We start from the raw sequence: 13,957 nt of genomic DNA on the forward strand, positions 1-13,957 counted from the left end.
AGGGGAGCAGGAAATGGGGATTTGTTTTGTTGTTTAGAGGGTATAGAGTTTCAGTTTTGCAAGAGGAAAATGTTTCAGAGATTGGTTGCATAACAATGTGAATGTACTTAACACTGCTGAACTGTACACTTAGAAATGGTCAAGATGGTAATTCAGTTTATATATATTTTACTACAATTAAAAAAAAAAAGAATTGTAAACTCACAAACAAGAAAACAAAAAAAGGAGACAGAATACTTCCAGATCACAGTCATTTCAAAATGAAAATCAGTTTTTAAAAGAAGGAAAACACTAAAGCACCGTGTCTGGGGAAAAGGGGGAGAGAAGCTGGAATAAGCTGACTGTGTGAATGGTTCTTTTCCCAATCCCCAAATAAGCTACAGAAGTTTTAAAATAAATCAAAATCAAAATGTGTATCGAATTTTTGAACTGTGCCATTTACTTAAAGCCTCAAAACAAGCACAATAAAATCATCATTAAACGCTGAACAGAACGGAGGGAAATAGCTCAGTGGTAGAGCACATACTTAGCATGCAGGACGTCCTGGGTTCAATCCCCAGGACCTCCATTAAAAAAAAAAAAAAGTTGAACATAACATTCATCAAAGCCCCCTTATTCATACAGGTAACTATATATTTATAGACAGAGACACATACAAGGAAAACCAAACCATGTTATTAAATTCTAGCTAGATTATGAAAGAAGCCAGTCTCAACGAGCTACATTCTGTTGTGATTTCGGCACAAACACATCTCATTTATAAATTGAGGGTTTCAGATCAGCGCCGGCAGGGATTCTTGAAAGGATCATTCTCTTTGTGGAAAATAACAAGGAATCTCTCAGCGACAGTTCCTTCCTTATTATTTCTCATTCGATAATTCAAATTAACAACCCTGTCTAGTCTCAGTTGGAGCTTATGGCTCTTTAACACCTCTCTGAATTGGCCACAGTTTCTTTCTCAATGAGGAGGGAGCAAAGCTCCAACTTTCATGAGGCCACAACTTATGATGGGAATTTAACAATTTCATTTTTTAAATTAATGTACAGTAAAGCATTTTGGTGTACCGGTCTTTGGAGTTGAACACATGCGTAACCACCACCACAATCAGGACACAGAAGAGTTCCATCACCCCCAAAACTCCCTGTGGTCACCCCTCTTCCCACCCTCAGCCCAGCATGGATCTCTTCTCCACCCCTAGAGTTTTGCCTTTCTCAAAGTGTCATATAAATGGAATCACACAGAATGTAGCTCTTTGAGACTGGCTTCTTTCATAACCTAGCTAGAGTTTAATAACATGGTTCGATTTTCCCTCTATACGTCTCTGTTCTCTAAATATATAGTTACCTATATGTAAAAGCAAGTGAAACGAGATTTCCATTTACAATAATAACACGTTTCCTTTTAAATAAATCTATTAGGCAAAAAGAACAGATAAATAATAGTGCGCGTGGTAAGAAAAGGGGGCAACAATTACGAAGGTGGAATACAAATGACTAAACTTGGGGAAACAACATTATACAAAAATATAATTACTCTCCCCTCCCCTCCCCCTCCCCCCCCAAACACATGTGAAATACCAATTGTAATTCTAAGAATTCCTGAGAGAGAAGGAAAGGAATTTTCAAAGAAGACATTGCTCATTCGCAGGCATCTCAGCTGAACCAAACCCTCACGATTACGGTTCTAGAATCTCGATTCCTTTCAGGCACCTGATTTGGGAAGGACAATTCCCACACAAGGAATGACGGCCACCACACGTCTGTGATGGGTTGCCCAGGCACCAGGCCACGCATTCAGACACCTCCACGTTTCAGCGGAGTCCTTGATTTATTTTGCTTACAAGCACCTTGTTGTTCTTTCTGGGCTGGTAGTGTTAGCTCAACATTTACTTTGGCTGTCATCATTGAAGCCACTGTAAACAAATGCGTTAGAATCCTTTACCTGCAGGTGAAGTTCAGAACAAGGAAATAAAGCCAATGAAATCACTCTTTTAAAAGCTTGTGAGGACAAAACCGTCAGTCATTCACTGACCCAAACCCTCCCAGAACTAAACGTTGGTTCGCGCATGCCCCAGGGGGCTTCTCAGAGCCGGTTCCTGCCTTTGACTCAGGCACGTTCAAGGCCACGTGTTTGGACCCCTCTGAAAATAAGGTCTGTGTTTGCTGTGAATAGAAGGGGATATACAAATATAACAAAATGAGTACATCTTGTTCTTTTCTCATGTCTTCCCTTCACCAAGGAGTTTACTAAGTTTTCAAGACATTTACTTAATTCCCAAGGAGCAGTCATCGTATTTTACGAATGTCAAAAGAATATAAGATTTTTTAGCTTGTTAAGCATGAGAGAAAGTGTCAAAGGCTGGAAAATGAAGACAGATTTTAACCTTAGAAAGGGCATCACCTTAGAAAGGGCAAACATCCATCCGGAGAATGGTCTAATGGGCTGCCTTTAGCACTGAGACAGCCAATGCTCCTTTAATACCAAATGAAGATGAGTTCTAATGTATTTTAAAAATAAGAACTGAGAAACTTGGGATGATAGAGTTGGCAAATGTCACCAACTAATCTCCGGGAGGAAAACTCAAGAAAAAGCTAGACTGGGGACAATTCTTTAAATGTATATGGATGTTTCAAAGTCCTTCAAATTCACATTACAGTCACTAAGATACCTACTTCCTCTGTTACTTTTATCCTTTCTTGGTGGGAATTCTCTGGACCAAACCCTTCCCAGGGCTCTCATCCTTACCATAATTCCAAATCCTCCCCACACCAAATGACACTTTATAATAAGACTTTCTTTCTTGTGTATAAGACTGTCCCCGAAGTAGATGAAACCCACCGGCCTTGGATGTAAAGCTGGCTGATGCAACTGAATTGCAAGATAAAAATTAGCATTTGTACTCAGGTGCCAATGTTTATTCTGACATTTTTCTGTGTCAGTGGCTTTTATTCTGTTTTAGAAAGAGATTGGTGGAAGCCATGATCTAGGGCAGGGATCGGCAGTCGCAGCAATTTTGCCCTTCCATAGCACATTTCACGATGTCTTGGAGGTGCTGACTGAAATAAAATGCACGACCTAAAAGTTGAGAGTTACGTCTTATTTGGCGGACAATTTCTGAGGACTCAAACATGGGATGACAGCCCCTCAGATCACTCTGGGGGACTGCTCTGAAGAGGTAGGGGAGGAGCCAGGATACTCAGGAGTTTTTACAACAAAGACCAGGTAGTTGGAACATCAAAAGATTGTTGGAAAACCAGATATCTCAAGTTAAAGAATTTAGTGCTTTTTAATGTATGGGAAGGTGCAAAGGTCTGGGCTCGTTAATCATTCCTATGATAGGCACCTGGCTATCTAGGGCCAGCATCCTGTTCTTTCACATCCTGAGTTCCCTCAGGGTGCACCGAAGACAGTGGCTGCAGAGGCTGGCTGCCTGCTTGTCTGCATCCTGAGTTCCTTCCACTCACTGTCAGGGGTGACAGTAGCAGCTGATGACTTGATGGCCACAGCACTCTTTGTTTACTGATATGGCTGATGATATTTTTCATGTACAGAGGCATTCTTGGTTGTCACAATTTCGGGCGAGGAGTGTGATATTGATAACTATTAGGTACCAGCCAGAGATGCTGCTAAACAGCCTACGATGCTACAGGATAGCACAACAGAGAATCATCTGGCCCAAAATGTCAGGAGTGACCAGCTTGAGAAAGGAGATCTCCAGGAGATCATTGAGGGCAATACTGTCCTATACAGGCAGACCTCAGAGACACTGTGAGTTTGGTTCCAGACCACTGCAGTAAAGGGAATATCGTAATAAAGTGAGTCATGTGAATTGTTTGGTTTCCTAGAGCTATAAAAGTTATGTTTACATATACTTTCTCCTAGTAAGTGTGTGATAGCATTATGTCTAAAAAAAATATACATATCTTAATTTTAAAATACTTTATTGCTAAAAGTACTAACCATTTTCTGAATCTTCAGTGAGTCTTAATCTTTTTGCAATAGTAACATCAGAGATCACTGATCACAGATCACACTGTAACTAATAAACTAATCATGAAAACGTTTGGAATATTGTAAGAATTACCAAAATGTGACACAGAGACAATGAGCAAATGCTGTTGGGAAAATGGTGCCGATAGACTTGCTCGGTGCAGGGTTGCCACAAATCTTCAATTTGTAAAAAGAGAGAAAAAAAAGCAATTATCTGCAAAGCATGATAAAATGCCTGTGGACTTTTCACGATGACGGAATTGTTCTATACGGCACTGTCCAATATGGTAGCCGCTAGCCATATGTGTCTACTGAGTCCTTAAAATGTAGCTAGTTACCACCTCCCCCCTAAGAATGTCGCTAGTGCACCTGAGGAGCTGAATTTTTAATTTTATTTAATTTTAACTAACTTTAGTGTAAATAATCATAAATAGCTATGGGGCCACTGGTGCAGGTCTAGGGAAGGAATAGAGAGTGAAGGGCAGAGCTGAAAGGGACTCCAGCATTGAAAGCATCACTGATCTGTGTGTATCGGGAGCATCAGGCTGGGGGCTCATGAGAGCCACCCGGGAGCTTGCTGGAGATGGGGGCCTGTAGATGGTCAGGTGACCAACGTGTTCCAGTTTGCCCCAAACTTTCTCAGTTTTAGCACTGGAAGTTCAGCATCCTAGGAACCCTGTCAGTCCTGGGAAAACCACCCTAGCTCAGGTTCCATCTCCAGAAGTTTTGATGCGGTGGGGTCTGGGGTGGGACTCAGGAATCTGCACTTTTATCAGGTTTCCCAGGTGATTCCTCTGTGCACCAAGGTTGGCAAATCCCTGCAGGTCAGCCCATGATTGGAGGCTGTGAGGGGCAGGCAGAGAAGTGAGGGGCAGGCAGAGAAGTGGGAGGAGGACATGTGTGGGTTGCTGGTGCCTTGGCAGCTTGCGCCTTCCTGCCTGGCTGGACAGCCCCAGGCTGTCTCAGAAGAACAAGGACCCCTTTCTGGGAGAGGTGGACACAACAAGAGGTGCACATCACGGTCCCTCCACCCGCTGAGACCTGCGGGAAGGAGTGGACGACTCTGCCATCCCACTTCCTGGGGACCCCTCCTATTCCCCTTCCCCACTGTCAATGTGCTCAGAATCCCGCCCAGAGCAGGGACTCCTCCCCTTTCTCTACCCCTCGGTCTCAGAAAGCCAGGAGGGTAGTGAAGCCAGGTTGAACTTCACCCCACACTTTTCTGAGTCTGTGTCAAGCTGCCCTCTTTTAGAAGAAAAAGAATCCCTTTCTGGATCCACCTCTAGGACTAGAAGCTTAGTTCTTAATCAGACTAATTCAAATCACTGTAACAGTCCTATCATAACGCCTATTTAAACAAACATTATGTAACACAATCTAAGTATTATTGTCCTCAGATTTGCAGACAAGAAATGAGAACCTGAAACCAATAATAGCAAACCAATGAACATGTATGTGCCAGACACTGTTAATGGGAACCTGACAGGTGTTGGCCCACTAAGTCCTTACCGTAGCCTTAGCAATAGGTGCTATTATTAGCCTTATTCTACTGAGAAGGATACAAAGGCACAGAGAGGTTAAGTAACTCGGCCAGGAAACACAGCCAGTAAGGAGTGGAATACAGTATCGTAAATGCAGCCTCCTCTGAGGGAAATGAATTCTCTCTTTTTCAACTTGTTTGTTCCATATTCACATCTTGAACGTGGTCACCTTTTTGCCCATGTTGGTTAAGTACAAAATTAAGCTTGGGAAGTTTCTAGATTCAGTGCTATTTGCAGCAGGGCCAGGAATAGTGGGAGGGAGGGAGGTTCTTGCCTGGGATGCAAATTTAAGGGGTGCCCAAAATCCCCATAATGAAAATAAATAATTTTAATGCAATATTTTTTAAAGTAGGAAAAATGCAGAAGTCCAAGATGAACAAATATGAACATTTTCAATAAAGACAGGTCAGGATTACTAATTTGCCCTTAGGCTCCGATTTGGCTGAGCTCTGCGCTGCCTGGCAGGCAGGACCCCACCATCCAGGTGTTCCCTGCTGAGATGACAGTTTGGGGGGCAAATAAAGCCACCTTGCTGGAGACACAGGCTACCTCCTCTCATTTTAAGACCTTTTATAAATCAATTTATAAGTCAAGTCTCTACTACAGGAGAAAATTTTGCCTGTCCTTTGGAAAGCCACTATTTTGCATTTATTGGGAATGCTAATACAGGAAATACTGGGAACAGTAACTGTGGTCCCCAGTTCTTCTTGTGAATTATAGAAATAGGTCTTTTTTCTTTTAAGTGCTACCCACCCAGGTTCAAATGCCGTAGAAAGCATAACTTGTTTGTTTGGGCTGGTAAAAACACAGACCTTTTACCCAGTCTCTTATTTCTTTCCTTATAATGAGTGTCTTTCCTAGAAATGGCCATCTGATTAGCATTCCATCAGCATGGGCTTATCTCTAGGAGCACTGAATCCCTGGTGCTGGGAAATAACCAGAGCAGGAATATAGTGCAATCTCCTCGCACTCCATTTCTGGAGCGCCTGTCAAACGTGGCCCATTGTGTGAGTCACTGATCTTTTAGAAAGTTCAACCTGAACTTGCATCTGGGGAGGGGACCCTTCCGGGCAAAACAGGACTCTAAACCCCCTGCCTTGACATCCATCTCCACTGAGCTCCTCCTCCCCTTCCCAAAGCAGAAGGAGTCTAGTCAAACAATAACAGTAATAATAAGCAAAAAGACAGCACCGTTTGTTGAGAGCCTAACTGAGCACCAGGCACCATGCTACGCCCTTCACATGTATTAGCAGTTGAATCACAAGCAATTTTATGGAGATGTTTTAATATCCATACTTTATGATAATTCCACTGAGGCTCAGAGAGGTTAAGTAATTTGCCCAAGGTCACACAGTTAAACAGGCAGAACAGTGGATTCAAACACTTGCTTCTCTGCCTGAACTTTGATCATCATCACCATCATCATCGTTATCAGAAAAAGAAGAGAAGAATAAGAAGGAAGAAGTAACATTTATTGTCTGCTTTCTGATTAGCCCTGACAGCCACTCTTGGATGTGGGAGCTCTTAGCATACCATTCATTCTACAGATGAGCAAACTGAGGCCAGAAAGGTCCAACTCACCTAGAGTCTCACAGTGAGGACCTGGGGAAGCTCGGATTCCAGCTCAGGCAGCCAGCTCTAGAGCTTTGTCTTATAGCTAACAAACTCATTTGCCTCCCATTTGCTCACAGTCATTCTTTCCTCTAACAAGTATTTATTGTGTTTTTATTCTGTACGTAACATCTGGTGCTAAGCAACAGGACAGCTCCAGTTTCAGTCTCCTCCCATGACAGTCTCAAGGGTTCGCCATCATTTCTGTGACCCTCATCCCTCCCTCAAAGCACCTTCTGTTACCTGCTCGCCATCCTGTAGGAATCCGCAGCCATTTCCTCTCCACTCTGCAGAGACAGCGGGGCGTCTTTTTCTTACTAATCCATAAGGCCCATCTTTCTCTGCCTTAAACAAATCCCTGCTTGCTCTCTTGGTCATGCCACTGGCTTCCCGGGGAGGGATGTTTACTAGCTCGCGACAGTTTTATGCCACTCTGGTTATCATCGCTCCCCTGTCGGCCAATGAATAACTGAGTCTCACCCATTAAATGCAGATCAGCCCTTGACCCCCAACTTCATGGCTGCACCATGGCCTCTGTGTGCTGGGTTTGAAGAAACAAAGCCCTAACTCAGGGCCCACATTGTATATTTCTTTCTTCCTGAACCCCAGCCCCACCCTATCATTAATGTTCTTTCAGCATTAGTGTGATAAAAAGATCAAAGTTCTTTCTAGGGGTTGTTTTATTTCTTGGACACCATAAGGAAATTAGTAAGGTGTTTTTTTTTTTCTTTTTCTTCTTTTCTTTTATACAACAAAACATTCTGGAACATAATGCTGTAGCCAACACCCTCAGGGACTGACCAGTTTGTCCTGCAGATTCAGCCCCTGGGGCAACATTCAAACCTTACAGTTTTAACTTCATAAATATGATGGCATGTCTCTTCCAGGAACAAAGGGCAGACAGTGTGGAACCAGCTCACACTCAAGGCTGACTTGAATCGAATCCTGACTCCAGTACTATATGATTCTACCACACTGAACCAAGTCTATCTCTCTGAGACAAGTCTACCCTTCTGAAACTTAATTTTCCTCCTCTCATCTGCAAAATGGGAACAATATACTCTACCTCCTGAAAGTGTTGGGTTGACCTCTGAGAAAGGTTGGACCATTTTAATGCTCAGGTGATTAACAGCCACCTAAGGTTCAAGTTCCCAGAGGGAAACCCCAGCTGCAGGAATGCTTATCCTCCAGGAAAGGTCATCTCCAGGACTCTACTGATATGGAAAGACAGAAGTAGACATCTAGAGCTGGGTAAGACTTCCACATACTTACAAATGCCAGAACGAGTTTCCTATGGCATTTGAATATGGGTGGGTAGCAATTAAAAGAAAAAAAGAAAATCCTATTTCTGTAACTCACAAGAATTGGAGGACCATAGTGACTGGTCCCAACCTTTGATGTGTTATTAACAGCACCCCCCCCCCACCAATAAATGCAAAATAGTGGCTTTCCAAAGGCCAGGAGAATTTTCTTCTGTTTAGATAGATACTTGCTTTATGAATTGTCTGATCAGAGAAAAGGCCTTAAAATGAGAAGGTAGGGGGTGATCTCCAGGAAGATGGCTTTATTTGCCCCCAGAACTATCATTCCTGGGGTGAGATGATAGTACCTGGAAGCCTGTGACGCAGGAAATACCTGGTTTGTCTGCCAGGCAGATGGAGCTGAGCCAAACTGGAGTCCGAAGCAAAAGGACAAATCAGTCATTCTTGTGTAAGTATAAGTCAGGGCATCTCAGTCTCTGCACTGTTGACCTTTGGGTGAGATTAATTCCCTGTCGTGGGGGCTGCCCTGAGTATTGGAGGATGTTTAAGAGCAACCCTGGCTTCTATTCAGTGGATGCCAGTAGGACCCTTCCCATCACCATCCCCGCAAGCTGGGACAACCAAAACTGTCCCCAGGAATGAGTAAATGTCCCCAGGAAGGCAAATCCATCCCTGGTTGAGAGACACAGCTGGGAATTCAACGATGTTGCATGGACTCACGCGCATCTCCCGACCCCATCACGGCAGGAGACAAGGAAAGGAGCTTCTAATAAAGTTTTTCTCTCCCTCAATTTCCTCACCTCTAGACACTATACCATGTTTTTACATTTTGTGATTTATGACACATATATTCTGCCCTATAAACTGCAATATGTGTTTCTTGCTTTGTCTGCAGGCAGACTATAAATTGGCAATAATGGTTGCTTCTGGAGTGAGGAACCGGTGGCTGGTGATAGATATGGAGGGAGAGATTTTTCAATATTTGCTTGGACATCTTTTCAATTTTATACCATGTGGAAGTACAACATTCAAAAAATGAATTAAAATTTGAAAACTTTCTGCTGTGACTTGCGCATAATTTGGAAGATATGATTCCATTTTTTTTAAAGATCGATAAAAGTAATTAGCATATCTGGGGAAGGGAGACAAATGTAGAGAAACATACATGAAACTCTAAACAATGATTATCACCAGGGGATGAATTCTATTTCCAAGGTCACTGAAGAACCTCTAAAGTTTGGGAAGAGAGAGGGAGAACCTTCTGGAAGGAGTAGATATTGGGAAGCAGGGACCCTCAAAAGGAGCCCCATGAGGGAACTGGACATGGAAAGAGGGAGGCATGAATTAAGATGATGGCAGTGGAAATGGAAATAAATGGACAGTTTCGAGACAAGAAAGGACAGCTCTATGGCATTGGACTGTTGGTTAATTTCCCTGAGACTGTTTCCTCAGCTGTAAATTGCACATAATTATAATATATAAGCGGCTAACATTTATCATTGTTCTTATCATCATGTATTTGTTGATTATCTTTCATCCTCACGGCAGCCCTATAAATTAGGTACATTACAACCGTCTAATTTTGCAGATGAGTCATTCGAAGTACAGAGAGGCTATGTAACTTGGCCAGAAAATGGCAGAGGCGGGGCTGGAATCAGGCAATCTGGCTCCGGAGCCCAGCTTCCAAAGATCCCTAGAGCTGGGGCTTAGCACAATGCCTGGCACCGAGTAAGCAAAAGAAATGTTAAGGACTCTGGTTATTATACCAAAAGGCTAGGATCCCTGCCCTACCAAGTGCCCACATCAAAGGACGGAGTTCCCCAAGCAGAGACCACATGCCAGCTTTGCTGTCCCCGGAAACTGCCCTGGCACACTTAAGGGCAGCAATTGCCCTATTAGAATGCAAAACTCTTCAAAGATTTGATGGGTGGAGATCCCTGGAAGGGGATTCTCTAGATGAGAAGGGGTTCATGGAAAGGGCACTTGAATCCTCCCTGGGGAGTTTTATTTGCACAGAAACAGATCCTAAGGCCAGGAATAGAAAGGAGCACCACATGTCAAAGAATACGAGCAACAGCTGCCTCTTATCATGTGCCAGACACTGTGCCAGACGCTTTCGAGACAGTTCAGGTTATCCTCCCAACAACCCTATGAGGTCTTACTATAGTGCCCATTCTACAGATGAGGGAGCTGAGGCTCAAAAATGGATTTGCTCAAGTCCCAGAGCTGGGAATTACTTGGCGATGACATCTGAAACCAGGTCTCGCTAGAATGAACACCACGTAACTGTCCTTGCCACCTGAAATCCTCCCTCCAAAAGCCTCATGGGCTGCAACCGGGAATCAACTGAAGTAGAGAGGACTTAGTGCCCCTTTTGTGTAACAGAAAGGTAGCAGGTCCTCGTGACAGCTTCCATGTACAAGAGATGGAGGGTGGGATATTGGGGGACACCTCTCCCTCTGCACTGAGTGTGGGGGGCTTCTCAGGAATGTTCCAGAGGATGAACAGGGGCCTGGTTCTGTGGACTACACAGAAGGCAGGAAAGGTCCTTGGTCACCTCTTCTCCCCTTCCTCCCCCTCCGTCTCCCCTCTGCCTTCTCTAACCAGTCATGCCTGCTGTGTGGTCCCCTCCACTTTGTAGTGGGCAGTCATAGCATTTGCAGTAGCCAGTGTTTACTGGGTACCTGCTAAGTGCCAGGCACTGTTCTGAGAGCTTTATTTTTATTTCAACCAGACAAAAACCATTTGTGGTAGGTACCATCATTGTCCCAGTAACTGAGCAGGACCCTGTAGGACCTTCCCGGGACAGACCCCTCCCCCATATCCTCTGCTGTAGCTCCTCTCTGAAGTACCCAGATCACAGGTATATTTCCTGAGTTTTTCAGATGTTAAAACCACCATCAAAGGGAAGAAATTAACGACTTGATGATCAAGACTACGTGGCCCCCAGGCCTCCTGGCACTTAGGAGTTGATAGCGTTGACCGTTCTGTTACCTTAACATCAACCAGTCAGAGAATTGCAATCCCCCCACTCCCTTACCTGGCCTTCAAATATGCTTTGCTGAAACACTTCAGGGGGTTTGGGGTTTTCTTGGGCATGAACCACTTCTCCTCCTCGTGTGACCCTGCAATAAAACTTTCTCTGCTCCAGACTTCGTCGTTTCAGTTTGTTTGGCTTCATGGTGTGTTGGGCACACTAACTTGCATTAGGCAACATTCCCATTTTATGGATAAGGAAACTGAGGCACAAAAGAGTTAACTAGCTTGCCACACTCACCCCACCAGGAGGTGATGAAACCTGGATTGGGCATCAGGACCACACAGGCTTTATGACCAAATGGATCTGAGTTCAAATGTTGACTCCTTTACCAACCACTGCTGTGACATCCCCCAGGTTACCTAACCTCTCTGAACCTCAGTTTCCTCTTCAGTAGTATGGAACTAGCAAGGATTGCTGTAAGGCTAAAAAGTAATATGCGTTCCTTATTCATTTGATAAGTATTTATGGAGCATCTACTATGTGCCAGGCACTGGGGATGTATCTGCAAACAAAACAGGGGGAAAAAAATCCTACCCTGGTGGCATGCACACTTTAGCAGGCAGGCACTTGCATAATAGCTTAGTTAATGCTCACAATAACCCCACAGGTTAGGTACTATTATATGCATTTCACAGACGGTGGGGGGGGGGGTCTCAGAAGCAGTTTGTCCTCACCTCTCCTTCGTCCTTCTAGGAAATAGTGGGACCTGAATTAGATGTTAGAGTCCAGTCTGCAGAGTTGAACTTCCTGTTTTCAAATCCTGGTATTTCCATCTAATTGCTGTGGACAAATTAATCTGTCTGAGTCCCAATCTCCTCAGGGGAAAACGGGACCAGGAGACCCAATCTCCGGAGATCATTCCAGGGGAAATGACAAAGTCTAATATTTAGGAAGCAATTCTTGGATTCCCAGCACACCGAAGGCGCACAAAAACCCTATGAGGGACGTCCTATTTTCAGCATTTTTTTTTAAACAGAGGTGGAAACTGGAGCCCAGAGAAGGTAAGTAGTTTAACTAAAGGCGCACAGAGCATAAACCGCTTGATTCCATAGCCCGCGCGCTGAACCTCCTCGCCCGCGCTCTGAACCGCATCGCGGCGCCAAGCGAAGCAAGGCTGAGTGAGCGCGGGGTACATGGCGTGCGACTGCCTTCTCCCTGTGCTGCTGCGAGGCGGGCTGCCCCAGGCGGCGGACGGCACGCACCCCTCGGAAACTTTCTCAGGGCAGGACTGCGAGCTGGAGCCGCCGTCTCGATCCTCCCGCCCCCGGGTGATTCTCCCCCCAGTTCTCCTTTCCCACTCTAGCTCGCTCTCCGAGCCCCGCCACGACAGCCACCCCAGGCCACCTCGCTGCAGCCCCGCGTTGGGGCCATACCCCGCCGGGGTTCATCGATCCCCTCTCGGAGCCGGGGAAGGGGCTCCTCCACGCCGCCCGGACTCGGCGGATACCTGGGAAGGCAGTTCCAGCGCTGGTCCCGCGTCCTGGCGAGCCCGCCTCTCACCGCACCCGCGCTCCGGCTGCCGCCACGTCTGCTCGCCAGCGGGGCGCGTCAGCGACCGGGACCCGGGCACCCGCGTTGCACTTCCTGCCTGGAGGGCTGATCACTTTCTTCGTGGAATCAAGCCAGGTTCCTGCGAGTGTTTGTCTAGTACACCTGTTGGCATCCGAGACCTCTATTCATTGCCCCGAGTCTGCATTCATTCTTTCCTTCCACTGAGCACACCTTACCGAGAGCGCCCACCAGATGCCGCGCGCCGGGTTTGAATGCTGCGGGCACGCAGGGGATCCGAGGGCGCACGGGTTAGGGCTACGCTCTGCAAGACGTTGGCCACTAGCAACATGTTATTGAGCACTTGAAATTGTGGCTCCGAAGACAGAAATGTTTTTAAGCCCTAGGAATATTATTATATATTTTTTAAAAAAAAAAAAAAACCTCATTAACAAGTGTTAAATTGGATGTTGAATTTATAATATTTTGGATATAGTTTTTTAAATGAAATTATTATTAAAATTAATTTCACCTGTTTCTCCTTTTCTAAAACACAGCTACAAGAAAATGTTAAATTATGTGTCTCCTAATACATTTCTATTGGATAGTGCTTATCATGGGCAGGACCCAATAGGGTGTTCCCAAATACCTCTCTTAGTTCTCCCTTCTAGGATTTATTCAGCTCTTTCTTATTTCCTTCAGGAAACATTTGGAGAGAAACCAAATGTACCAGGCATGACATTTGTGTTGGTTCACAAACTTAGGAGCTCGCCGGGTGAAATCTAAAACTGGGGCCGGCACCCCGAGGGCAAGAAGAGGCCAGAGAGAGGAGCAGGTCACTCAGATTGGTAGGCGGAAGGTTTAACAAGCAAGAGAAACTACATAGGCGTCTTGTCTTGGGTGCTGCAGATCTCTGCACGCATCAGCCAGAATCTTAGTTTATAGAGAGGCCTTAACAGGATTCAGGCAGGTACACTGTCCAACAGTCTCAACAATGTAGTCTCAACACCACCTTACTCCATCA

General features: G+C 45.0%; 1 protein-coding gene across 4 annotated transcripts in view; it reads right to left on the minus strand.

Annotated features, from left to right (window-relative positions):
• Nucleotides 1-13,134, minus strand: part of TMC5 (transmembrane channel like 5) — a 61,131-nt gene extending 47,997 nt beyond the window's left edge. For 2 of the 4 annotated variants that reach the window (XM_032460952.1, XM_014552879.2), the window contains exon 1: nucleotides 12,893-13,134. The gene's annotated coding sequence lies outside the window, so the exon portion shown is untranslated. Of the gene's footprint in view, nucleotides 1-7,386; nucleotides 7,473-12,119; nucleotides 12,226-12,892 lie in introns of those variants that run through there. The other 2 variants (XM_032460950.1, XM_032460951.1) reach the window with 2 other exon arrangements.
• Nucleotides 13,135-13,957: the final 823 nt, after the last annotated feature.

This window comes from Camelus ferus, chromosome 18, assembly GCF_009834535.1.
Source record: "Camelus ferus isolate YT-003-E chromosome 18, BCGSAC_Cfer_1.0, whole genome shotgun sequence".
NCBI lineage: Eukaryota > Metazoa > Chordata > Mammalia > Artiodactyla > Camelidae > Camelus > Camelus ferus.